This window comes from Phasianus colchicus, chromosome 12, assembly GCF_987193195.1.
Source record: "Phasianus colchicus chromosome 12, bPhaCol1.hap1.1, whole genome shotgun sequence".
NCBI classification, from domain to species: Eukaryota; Metazoa; Chordata; class Aves; order Galliformes; family Phasianidae; genus Phasianus; species Phasianus colchicus.
The window spans coordinates 8,657,399-8,670,921 of NC_143447.1; the positions used below are offsets into that span (position 1 = coordinate 8,657,399).

The 13,523-nt window shown below is 39.7% G+C and overlaps 1 protein-coding gene across 1 annotated transcript in view; it reads left to right on the forward strand.

Annotated features, from left to right (window-relative positions):
- Positions 1 to 5,166: 5,166 nt before the first annotated feature.
- WDR72 (WD repeat domain 72) overlaps positions 5,167 to 13,523 on the forward strand; it is a 108,446-nt gene continuing 100,089 nt past the window's right edge. The window contains exon 1 of the mRNA XM_031588036.2: positions 5,167 to 5,742. The gene's annotated coding sequence lies outside the window, so the exon portion shown is untranslated. The remainder of the gene's footprint in view (positions 5,743 to 13,523) is intronic.

Sequence of the window (13,523 nt, forward strand, 5' to 3'; positions counted from 1 at the left end):
CATCCTGCCCCTGTACTCGGCATTGGTGAGGTCTCACCTTGAGTACTGCATTCAGTTTGGGGCACCTCAGTACAAAAAGGATGTGGAAGTACTGGAGCAGGTCCAGAGAAGAGCAACAAGTCTATTGAAGGGCTTGGAAAATCCGCCCTATGAGGAGAGGCTGAGGGAGCTGAGGCTGTTTAGTCTGGGGATGGATGAAGCAGCTGAGGGGAGACCTTATTACTGTCTTCCAGTAGCTGAAAGATGCTTACAGTGGGAGTGGGGTAGGTCTCTTCTCACTGGTGATAGATGAGAAGACAAGGGGAAACGGCCTCAAGTTGCGCCAAGATAAGTTTAGGTTGGACATTAGGAAACACTCCTTTACAGAAAGGGTGGTTAAACACTGGAATAGGCTCCCCAGAGAGGTGGTTGAGTCACCATCCCTGAATGTGTTTAAGAGCCGTTTGGATGTGGTGCTTGGAGATATGATTTAGCAGAGGGTTGTTAGAGTTCGGGTACTATGGTTAGGCGGTGGTTGGACTTGATGATCCTTGAGGTCCCTTCCAACCTGAGTAATTCTATGATTCTATGATAAGAACTTCATGGTATAATAAATAATATGAAGAAAACAGTGCAAAAAAAGACCTTTTAGCCAAATTTCAATTGATACTTAAGTATGGTTTGTAGGAAAATTTCCCTTGAATTGCATTTCTATATGAATATTATGAAGCCATCTTTTCTTGGCCATTTTTATTCTGAGCCACATACAGATTCAGAAGAGAACCCCAGACTGATGATTATGTTTATTCAGTCTGGATACTCTTCAGACTCAAAGCCTCTACAGTGATGGAGTTATTTAGAAATACAAAGTCACATACCCCAAAAAGTCTTTGTATAGGTAGAGATATGCCTTAACACAAAGAAAGATAAAACTAAAGAAAAGCCTATCTGCTTTTTAGCATCTATTTTTAGTCACCATTGATTTTCTAGAAATTCTTACTTCATCATTAGTATGATGTGTAAAACTGATTGCTCCTACTGGAATTCAACTGTTCACTATCATTCCAGAGGAATAAAGGGCCAAGGCTCCCCAGAGGCCCAATGAAACTTTTCCAGTCTTCCAGGTGTTTCATACATTCTGATGTGCACACACACAGTTACTTCCTAGACTACCTTTACTTTACATTTACGACACCTAGTGGAATGTCTGATTTGCTCTGGAGGACAGCAAGAACTTGATAGAGAACAAACTTCAGTTCTTCTCACATTTAATTTTCCTCTTAAGAGACCAAAAATACAAACAACATGTGAAAAGCCTGGGATGGGGGAAAAAAAGAGCCACATTATTTCTTGATTTAAATACAATCAAGAAGAAAAAAATTATTTAAATTGTTTTTAAAATTATTTTCAATTATTTTCAATAGAACATAAAAGTAGTACCTTGCTTTCAAAAGATTTCTTTCTTCAGACCAACCAGTTTTATTCATTTTATTCACCAGATTTTTTTTTTTTAACACGGTCTATCTCCTAAATACACATTTCAGGTGTGTGACATTTTCTTTGTTGACACATGCAAAGTTATACAGTCATCCTTCTGCATTAGAGGTGCAGTGGAGTGCTAGTTAGCTCTTTTGTGTCAGTGGAATTATAGCGCAGAAAAAGTACCTTCTCCAGCAACAATGAAAATAAATACAATTAAAAACAAAAATAAGAAGGCAGATAAGTCTGACAACCTTAATTTGACTATATTGGGATTTAGCAGAATGTTTCGTAAACCAGACTAAAGTTATTTGCAACGTGCTGTAAGTTGCATGTGTGTTCTCTTAGTGCTTTCAAAAGTTTTCCATGTTTGGGACACTCAGTGGTCACATTTAAACCACTTGGCCTCTTTGTTTCTCTTTCCATAACTGTAATCTTTCCAACTAGCTGTGGAATTCTTGTACTCAAGAAAAGCATTTGAACTATCAGAACTACTCCTGTACCTCTATTTAGCAAATAAGTGATTATATTTCTAGCATTCCCTTTAAAAATCCTCATTTCTAACTATCTGTAACAGCACTTTCAGCCTTCATTTCCAACATCACCTTATGCCCTAAAGACAAGCACTAATATTTCCTGCCCTTCTGAAAAAAAGGAGGTACAAGTTTTTTTTCCCCTGCTTTTCCTTGCTCAAAAGTATGTGAAAACTATGTGAAAAGCTCCCGGAAACACATATAGCTTTCATATTTGCCTTTGTTACACGATTGCACAGGATATTACAGGGAAAGGTGTGGTTCATGTCGTTCATCATGAGGAATTTTAAAGTAGGGAAAAATGGCCCCACAAATTCTTTTATGATTTACTATTAAAAAGATAAGAACTTCACATTCTTCCCTAAAGAAAACACAAAACTAAATATGTCAAGAAAACGGTTTTAAAATAGCTATGAGATGAACGAAGCAAGATGTGTACTTCTACTTAAGCCTTAATTTAAACTCCAATTTAGCTTACCGAATTTTGTTTCCTCTTAGGAAAATTAGGCAGAAGTGTTTTTCTCCATCTTTTCCCCTGGCTCCCTCTAGCGTCGCAAAAAGCGTATTACAGCTCATGCTCCACCACCTCAAATAAGCAGAAGCATACATATTAATAACAACCATGGTACTACCATACTTCTGAACCTAGAGATCAAAGCATTCTTTTTTTTTTTTTTTTTTTTTTTTTTTTTTTTGGGAAAAAGAAACAGCAAGATACATTTTTCAAATCTAAAGAGATGACAGGAGATTGAAATTTGCCTTGCTTTAATTCTATACTGTGACAAGTAGCAACTTCCATTGTCTGTTTATGCAATAGTAATTTGTGAAACCACATTTATTCTCATAAAAGCACTGATTTAATCAACAGCATCCTTAAGTCTCCAGGAGTGGTGAACGTACCCAGAGCTTACCTTAGCAAAACAATAGCTCAGTTGCTACAAAACTTGACATTATTATGTGAAATGCTGACATAAAACAAGTTAATACAATGAAGTCCCACTACTTGACAACTCCGTCCTAATGCAGTCTAATCTACAACTGCTTCACCCTTTGGTGTGTGACATCTGTCAATGTTGTTAACCCCTAATTTCTCATATTCATCTCAAAAACAAGCTTTGGTTACTAAATTAGACCATATGAATACTTTAGTTCACAGAAGTTGCATTGCTGCTCATTCAAATAAAAGGGAAAGTTCTTGTAGGGAGATGAAAAGAAAGCTGGAGAAATGAATTACTGGGTTATAATAATAACAATAAATTACTGAATTATTACATGGTTTTGAATATTAAGTTCATGTACTGAAATTTGTAGTGAAAAATGCTACATACGCAATGCCAGATCATAGGAAACAGCCCCCTCCCTTTTTCCTTTTTAAATAAGATCTGTGAAGCTTCCAAAGTTTGAGGGATTTTTGTTTGTTTTTGGTGGATTTTTTTGACTATATTTTTTTTTTAAGTGCTTTTCATTCACAATTTTCAAATCTTACATTCATTATGATAAGCCTTATTTTTACAAGTTACAGTTTGGTAAAATAAGACACTAAAGTAGAAGCTAGCTGCTGGTGTTTCTGCATAGCCTGGTGCCCAAGCTTGCAACAAACATAGCATTACTGAATGAAGCACTCAGTGAACTTAAATAAGCTCTCTTCAGCAGAAGAAAAAAAAGAAATCACACATATAAAAAAAAAGTGAAATAAAGTGGTATGTACATCAGACAAAATTGGGAGAAGAACTGAGCTTAGAACACACAACTTCTGTAACTGTACATGAAAACGGTACTCAAGAAATAGAACTAAAAATGACTGTAGCTTTAATGCAGGAAAGTTTTCTTTCGGAGCAAAAGAAACAAACCCACAATTTATCTCCTTCAGGAGAGATTCTCTCAGTGTCCATTTCATTCACTGTATGCACCCCTGTCCTTTGCACATTTTTTGACCTATTAACTGCCCTTCCGTTCTGGATCCCAACAGTTCAGAGGTCTCCTTTTCTTCAGCAGAGAAAAGTGATCTCTGTTGAGCTCAAGAGTAGGATCAGTTTTAGCCTCATTCAGAAATAGCACTCAGAAGTGTCAGCAATGACACCTGACTCATACTTCACACAAACTGGGACAAGAGTTCACATGGAAAAATGACATAAAAGTATTTCACTTTCTAAGAATAGACTACAATAAGTATGTTTTGAGTATGGCTATTACCAAAACCCAGATCAAAGCCGGAAATAAGTACTTCTGAAAGTTTTCACACAAAAAATCATGTTTAATGTTATATAACTTGTAGGGATGCAATCTAACTGAACATCTCCATTCACACCAGAGTTCTATTTTCAGGGGTAGTTTCCTTATGTGAAATTACTCAAAATGAAAAAGCATTAGAAGTTCTTCTTCTTAAAGTTGTTTGGAAGAAATAAAATACATTTCCAAGCAAACAATGAATCTTGCAAAACCTAAACTGCAGAATTAGGTGGGGGGGAGGGAAAGCACATTTTAAATTTACACAAGTTCTACAAGCTTCTTTTCTTTGTGGTTACTCACCTCTTCAATCCGCCCCTTAGATGAAGACTGCAATCACAGCAATGTATTTTGGAATATCATTCTTTATCTCAAAGCAGATACCTTAGGGAAACATCCCTAATATACGTGTGAGCTCAATAAAACAAAGATAAGAAGAATATGCATAAGGCACCATAGTAGTTACTGCATTAAGATATGAAAACTATAGGCACTAAAAACATACTTAAACCTCTTTATACCTGCTCAGGTCTCCATACATTTTAGTGTTGTTTCAATAACCGTAAAGAAAACAAATTTAGGAAGTAGTACATCTAGAGACACAAACTTCAGTAACACTGGTTCCCACAGCTTTGTTTGCAGATGTTTGCACAGCTCCGTAAGAGCTCACAGCACAACCTCACAGCACGCACCACAGCCAGCCCATGCTGGATACTCACAGGAACAACTTCCAGGTCTCAACCACGTTGTTTACCACGCAGAACAAAAAAAAGCACACGCTTGTGAACCAACACCACGTTCATCTGCTTCCTTCCCTCCTCTCTCTCACTTTCTATTCACTTCAACCCACCTAAGCTCTCTTTAAGCCCTCGAAGCTGAGCGGCGCAGACGGCGCCCGCCCCGCGCGGCCCCGCACACCTTTTGGAATCGCGGTCCCCCGCAGCGCCCACCTGGGAGCCCACAGCGGCCGCTCCGCGCCCCGCCCGCCCCTCACGGGACACCTGCGTCCCGCAGCCGCGAGCAGAAGCGCAATGGCTCCTTGCCCTGTGCGGCAGTTAAACATCACCCGTGCTCCATCACCGGCTGTGTGGAGCTCCGAGGGGCGGGCGCTCACCTGTCGGACCTGCCCTGGGTGGGGCGCGACCTCGCCTCATTAGCGGGGGGCGGGTAGACGGACGTGCTGTTCTGGCGTCACCCGAGTTTAATCCTACGTACTTTTTGTTTTATACATTTTTTTCTTTTTTCTTTTTTTCTTCTTGTTTTATTTCTCTTTTCTTCCTGTTCTCCATCCTTCCCCCTCGAGGTGGGGAGCTGCTGTGTGAGCGCGTCACCTCTGCATTCCGACCGTGCTGCGGGCGGAGCGAGCTGCGGGCGGTTCGGACCAGCCCTGCTCCGATCGCCGTCCCGCGCCCGACGGCGGGCGCAGAGCCGCGTGTCACCCCTCTGGAGCAGAACGCAGCCTGGCCTCGCTCCCTGCCTCTCCCCTCGGTGCTTTTCTCACTCGCGGTGCCCGGAGCGGCTCCAGGTAAGGGGTTGTGCCGGCCCAGTTCGGCTCCTGTCAGCGCATCGCGGAATGCAGCCTCCCCACGGCGCGAGGCGAGGCGCGCGCTGTGTCCGAGCCTTTGCTTCTGCAGCCCCCGCGCGGGGCTCGGGCTGGGCAGGGTGATGGCAGGGCGGGTGATGGGGGGGCAGGGCGAGCTCCGCTGTGTGCGGCCTCTGCCGTCCTTCTCCTTCCACTGGCCAGCTGGGGAACTTGCTCGAGTAGAGCTAACTTTTTCTTTTAACTGTTATTTTGTATTTGCTTTTGGCCTGTCTGCGTATCTGTCAGCAACAGCTCTATGTTTGTGTTGTATTTAGACTTTTTAATTCGTTATGTTTGATGTGGGTGTTTAGATTCCAAAATATCTAGAGGTTTTCGTACACCTTCCATATGTTGTCTCTTAGCAGTGGTTCTGGTTAGGAATTCTGCTCAGTTAATCAAGAGGGCTCAATTAGAGCCCTGTGGTCACGGTTCTTTCTTCAGTCGTTGCTCGGACTGCAGCTCCCTGAAAGGAGGCTGTGGGGAGGTGGGGCTCAGCCTCTGCTCCTGGGTAATGGTGATAGGATGAGAAGGCATGGCCCTAAGGAGAGGTTCAGGTTGGATATTAGGAAAAACTCAGGAAGAGTGGCTGGGCACTGAAACAGGCTGCCCAAGTTGCTATGGAGTCACTGTCCCTGGAGGCATTCAGGGAAGAGTAAATATGGCACTGAAGGGTATGGTCTCAGGCAGTCACAGGTGTGGGTTGGTTGCTGGACTGTGATCTTAGTGGTCTTTCCAGCCTTTATCATTCTATTGCATAACATAGTGGTGTTTCCTGAATATGTTTGTAACTAACAAATTGCTAATGCCTTCCTTAAGGGTACGTGAAGTTTAGGAATGCTTGTTACAGAAACTGCTGTTGGGTGAGCTGGTTCTGCTCCAAAGGTCTGTGCTGCTTTCAGGGCTGATGTGTGACAAGAGCAAGCTTAGGCACTTCAAATGTTAAAATTAGAAATATACTGTAACAAGGAGTGCAGTCTGTGCGTTGCAAAGCATTGAGTCAGATTCGGACTTTGGTTTTGCTTCATAATAAACTGTGTCTTTGTATGGGTCTGGCTGTGTGTATATTATAAATCATTCAGGGTTGTTTACACTAAACAGCTGTGTGCCCCACAGCAGGGAACATTGTGTAGAGGCCTGTTTGGTAATAAAGACTACCTGAAGAGTAAAAGGGAAAAGTGAAGAGTTCTCAAATAGTCACAGTCGGAATCTTTCGTGATGATGTGCTTGATTACACTACTAATTAGTGATTATTACATCACTATATAAAAGCCAAAGGCTGGTGAAATGTTTTATTTCTAGCATATGATTCCAATTTTGTTTGTTATTTCAACATTCTGGAGTACAGTGTAGCTGAACCCAGACCAACACCCTTCTGACGATGTATCTTCAGTGACTTCAAGGTCACTCAGGGAAGACAAACTGAGAGGCTCAATCTTTGATGCACATTTGCTGCCTTTCTCTTGGGGACTTTATTCATTTTTAAGTTTTTCAGGTTTAACATTTTGACCTTGCTAGATTTTCTTCTGTATTAAAGCAGTGTAAATAATGAATTCTGTAGGCTTAGTTATGGCTAGTTTGTTACAGAATATGGAGTTTCATAAAAATGAAAGTTCATTGAAGCTCTTGTAGGTGATACATGACTTTGGCTTCTATCTGTGAGTTCTTGACACAGACTTGAAGTTCATTACTCCGTGTTTTCCTAGGAGTGTAGCTTACAAACTTGGAGGTGGAACCACCTTAGCAGACCCTTTGATGCATGTAGCAATCTTAAACTCCTTATGGACATCAATTCATTTGAACGGAGTTGTTCATAATTAATGTGAAAATCCACAAAGCTATCTGTTTGCTAGCATAAGGAAGCAGCACTTAAAAACAAAAGAACTTCCCAGATAAGCATAATGTACGTATAACATATATAGAAGTTAAGGTTAAAACATGTCTTTCTGTCAGTAAGATGTAGAAATCTTGGTAGAAATCAAAGCTTAACTTTTGCAGGTACTGATGGCTGTCTTCTCCCACACGCTTTCCTGTAAGAAGGGAGGAATGAGCTTCCTAAAGCCATTTTAGCAACACATTTCGCCATTTAAATGAGTAACTCCGCAGATGACTTAAGTGATCTGTATGTATACTTAAGATTTTGGAAGTGGCCAAGAATTCATGCACTTGAAGGATTGCTCAAAACCTTTTCTTATAGATAACTATTCTACTGGATGTGATGTTAGGATAGTAAAATTGCAGACAGTAGAACAAATATGATTTTTCCAATTACGTTTTTATGTCTCTGAGCACTTGCATATTTTTTCCAAATGAACTGCAGTACACAAGATCCTTAGTATGTGATTTAAAAACAAGTTTGTTAGCTCACATGCATTAATGGTTATCAAATGTGTAGACAGCTATTATATCCAAGATTGTTGCTGAAGCATTTAATGATGGTGGAAGAAAGGGATTTTATAATCTTGCAAAAATTTTTTGGTTTTTGTGCTTGGAAAAGTGTGTCTCAATGCTTTTATAGCAAGCTTAAAATAACAGGTTATGGGGCAGTGCTAATTTCAAGGAGGTGCAGGTTATTCTACTGTACCCTATAACAGTGTGTACAGCACAAGAGTTCCAAGTTGCTGGTGTTTTTGCTGCCCCGCTTTCCAGTTTAGGAGCAACATAAACTATTTTAATTAATATTGTGTCACCAAAAGCTTTTCAAATGGCCAATTGAATTCTGCCAAGATAGAGTCTTTTGATGAAAACATATCTTTATTGATTGTTGAAGAAGAAAATCATTCTTAAAATGAAATCCAGAGAAAAAAATCATATCCCTCAGAGAAAATTTCTGAGTGGCAGGCTGAGATTAACATCATAAAATTGAATTTGTGCTGCAAACCTTTGATGTAATCAGCAGCTGGGAGATGGTGTTGCCCTTACTGTGCTCCTTCTGATTGTGGTGAATTACTGTGTGGAATGAAATAAGTGTTTCTTGTGTCACTCGTTCAAGAAATACAAACAAGGTATTACTAGGTGGTTCTTGCTAGTTAAAATGAGTTGTATTGATTCCTGGTCCCAGGCTCTTGCTCCCTTGGACTGTAAAAGCAGTGCAGTCACATCCCAGGGGAGATCTGGTGGTCACTCAGCAGTGACTCCTCTGGCTGATGAAGGTGTAGGCCTGGCAGGTCTCAGAAGAAGTCCCATTAAATCTTAAACTAGCAGCGTAGTGGCAGCCGGGGTCTCCAGAATGAGAATGAGGGGAAGCTACCAAAGCCAAGTTAGAGGGAAAGGTGTGTGATGGTTCACGTTCTTGAAAAATGTATTAAAACATGAAGAGCTGGGACAAAGAAAAGTCTTCCTTGGAGCCTTTTCATCTCCATTGTATTCTAATTTCTATAAGTTTCTTTCTCAGTATTTCATTTTTTCTAATTTACTGCATTGCTTAAACCTATAAAAACCTGCATGTACCCTGCAAAATATTGTTGATTGTGTTCAGATTCATGAATACAATGGGATTCTGAAGAGCAATTAATAGCTAAGTTGTGAGCAGCACTGCAGGCATCGGCGTGATGTCAAAGCTTGCAAATACAGCATTAGGTCACTAATATTTAGAGAGAAAAGCTTGTAAGGATATTTTGGTATTTGTGGCTCTTAGTTGGGCTTGTTCTGTATTGTGGACAAGAAAAATTCTGAGAGTTGGCTATATAGAATGTAGGGACTGCAAGTCAATGCAGTATTTAAGTAAAGTTTTTACACCAGCTAAAACATTAATTAAATGGCAGATAAAGGCAAAGAATAGACAGAAATCCTTAAGGGTTTGTTGTGAATGCCTACCAGTCTCTAATTAAAAATAAGCTTCCTGCCATAATATTATAATAAAACTAAGGAAGATTGAAGGGGCAATTTATGCTGTTTGGTGTAGCTATCAAGTATATAAATGCTTGGGCAAATAGAATTTTGATGGACTTGAAGATGCATGTTGCCTTCATAAAATTTCAGTAGCTACTGTTAATCAGTTTGCCCAAATATTTGAGTTTTGAACCTAAAATGAACAGCTAAGTGTTTCTCATCTCATAATACTTCCAAGATTGTATAACAATTTCTGTGCTTTTTTTCTGCACGTACTGATCATTGTGTATGTAACTGGATTTTGAAACAACTGACCATGTTGACAGTACAGGTTGCTTAGGAAATGCAAAATAAGTAAATGTAAAAAGCCCGAAAAGGGCTCCTGACATTGTGACTGTTATCTGTGGAGTGATTTTTTTCTTTAATTTTATATATGTATACAGTCTTTCTCCTTCCCAGGTAAGTTATAAATTCCTGTTTGGTTGCTTTTATCATGGAATGTTCTGTAGCTATGAGAAGAAGCATTCTGCCAAAAGCATTGTTTTATTGCTTGAACAATTTGAGATTACATCTCAGGCAAGTTCACTTCCTAGTTATGAAGACCTTGACAAGTACTGGAACCAATGAATTCTGAAGTCTGCACTCAGGATATGTTTTTTAATGAAATGATTCCTATAGCTGGACTTAATAGCTTAATATTTTCCCATATATGAAGTTTTGATGCTGTATAAATGGTCCAAATTTGTTAAAACAGTACAGCTGAAGTCCTCTAAGCTGTACGAATTGTGGTAATTTTCAGAGTTAAGAGGCTTGTGCTGTGGTTCTGGTGAGATGTGTTCATAAAAGTAGGGGCAGGATGGTGGAGATGTGATGTTATAGATGGAATGAACTGGTATATTTTTAACTAAGAACAAAAACTTTTTTTTTTACAGTTATGAAGGAGTACTTTCTGGCAGTCAGAGGAAGGCAGGACAAACGAATTCATTAGGTTGCAAGCAGCGAGAAATGGGAACATGACTGAGGAGCCTGATTTAAAGTTGGATTATGAGTTAACACAGTGAATCAGACATGCTTGAATGGGCAAAGCTGGAGGAATTTAAAATGTGCTGATAAGCTTACATGCAGGCGAGAAATGCCTTGGGCAGTATTTGACTTTCTGGAAATGTTTTACCTCGTTAAAGGAATAGTTTGATAAATCATTTGCTTTTAAAAAGTAAGAAATTTTGCTCTAGGTGCTATCAGCTTCACTATATACCTTTGATAAAACTAATATTTTCAGACAAAGTGTGAATATGTGCATTTGTGCAAGTAAGCATGCAGCATTTCTAGGGCAGTCGTGGTATTTGTAGAGTCAAAGCATTTATGCAAAGTACTCTTTATCTTGTACATCAATATCATGATCTTAAAGAAAGTTAGGAAGAGGAGGAAGATTTAAGGACAATTATATTAATGCAAGTTCATATGCTTTGTCCTCTATTTCTCTTGCACTTCAGTCACAACACAAGGACAAAAGTGCAAAATGTTTGTGTGAAAAATTACATGAAGGATTTTAGAATGATTTGTCCAGAGTAATATCTGTTTATAAATTCATAACAGTTATATTCTGAAAATGTACAAATGGATTATCTTAGGTTGCTCCAGAAGTAATGTCTTCTATTTATTTCATGGAAAATACAACAGGTATGAAGAGCAGAGTGGTATAAACCTAAACCACTAAAACACTATTTCAGCATAAACACCACACTTAGCTATGCATTTTCATCAGCAATAAACAAGAGCCTGTTTGCCATCCTTGTAAAAATGTGCAGTAGTATGAGTGACCCACTGTTTCACAGCTGCTACCATGATGTTGCTCTTAGGAAGATGTTGCCCACATAGCCTATTTTTCATTGGTGCCAAATCTGGACTATATTGTGTGTGTGATAGGACAGTCCAGCCGAGGCTGGCAATGTGCTCTGTGGTCTTCAAATTCATATGGGGTCTGGCCCATATTGTGTTGCAAGAGAGAGGTTATCTACTTCTCTGGCCTGACTCTGGAAGCTCAAGCCTTCAGCTTAGTGAGCGGCACGTCAGCGCTGATGGTTTGTCCGTGTTCTAGGAAGTCCAGAAGAATCATCACTTTGTTATCCCAAAAGACACCGCTCATCACCGGACTTGCTGAGCACTTTGTCTTGAACTTTTTTATTTGATCGTTTGTGAACAGGTTATATTTTCACATGTATTGCATATTCACTACATTCCCAAATTCATTATCCTATCCACCCCCAATGATTGTCCAAGGGACATAGCCTTATCTGGCTATCTTCAGTGTCAGCTAGCCATCTAGCACTGTGATGGTCCACAATAGGTCCATTGGGGTGGTCGTTTACTTCCTCCCAACACTCCTTTTGTCCCAAAGATTGCTGTAGAATGCAAGGACAAGTCTTTGCATGCACAGATAAGGAAGACAAAGGGTAACATCCTGATGCTGTCAAGTTCTAACCAATCCACTGTTCATCACCATCTGAAACACTGCTTGCGTTTCATGATCCTTGTTGCTACTGCTGAAATGCACCACCTATTGTCTCACTGTGCTCACATCCACTGTTTGGTCTCCATAAACATACAACAAGCACCGATGAATGTCAGCAGGTGCTATTTCTTTTGCACGTGGGAATTCAGTTCCAACCCTTTGCTTCAAGCAGTGTTCCATCAGACTGACCCTCTGCTGTCGTCTGTCACACAGCAACAAAATGTAATGGAATATTGGTGGGAAGGTTCAATCTCTGCTGCCGCGCCACCACCATCTGCCTCTGATGTTGTGGCCTAACACAACAAAATAGGATGCATTACTTTCAGAGCAACCCTGTTCAATAATAACAAATTCTAGAGATTTTAATTTTCAATTTGTAGTTAATTCCACTACACACCACTTGCTTAGTAGGTGTGCTGAGAATATTGATCTTGATTCTGTATTTCTCTTACATGAAAATACAACTTAAGGTTTTTATTCAATGCAGTATGAACCTGCAATCTGCTGCTGTATGGTGTTTTACACTAACTGAACATTCCCGTGGCACAAGTATAAATGGCTATGTGATATGCAGGAGAAAATACACTTTAAAGACCTGGGATTTGGTTTGTCACTCAACTCGGAACTTAACTCAGAAGACACCATTTTGTAAGGATCATAAAAACAGTGAAGTTCTGTTTCTAGCCAATACCTAAAAACATGCTTTTAGACTTTGGATAAAACACCTTCCTTTTCTGGGCAGTAAGCAAAAGAAAAAGGCTTTACTCTTGTTCATTAAGCATTATGCTTATATGTGCAGAAATTTATAAAAATAAGTTTTAGAGAAATCGTTCTAAAACTGAGATCAATTACTTCTCTAAATATTTTGATGCATACCCACAGTGAGATTAGAAAGTATCCTAAGTGTGATTTATCCTAAGAAATTCTTGTAATTAATTTCTGAGGTTCCTCTTCTGCTTTTGATGTTCTGGCTGATATTGTATGGTAGGTTGACCTGCCTTGACAGACTGCCATACTGACCATTTCAGTCCTTTGTCACTGAGCTCTTCATCTCATGTCAGTATGTGATGTATGCAAGCACTTTGACATTGCTGAGACTCCTTCAGCTATTTGTCCATTTTTCTTGGGCTCGTGAAAGCCAAAATTGCCTTCACTAAAGCTTAAGAGAATTTTGGTTTTCTGGGGAATTGTTTGATTGGCACAAGTCCATTTCACACCATTCTCTATTCCTGACAAGAGCTAGAAGCAGACAACAATGTTTTGGCAATATTTTCTACTAAATTGAAAGGGAATGGAGGTAAATAGATGCTCCTGAAGCATCTGTGTAAGTTTCCTGGAAAAATGCTCATCTACACCTTTCTTTTGCAATCAGTCCTTTCACATA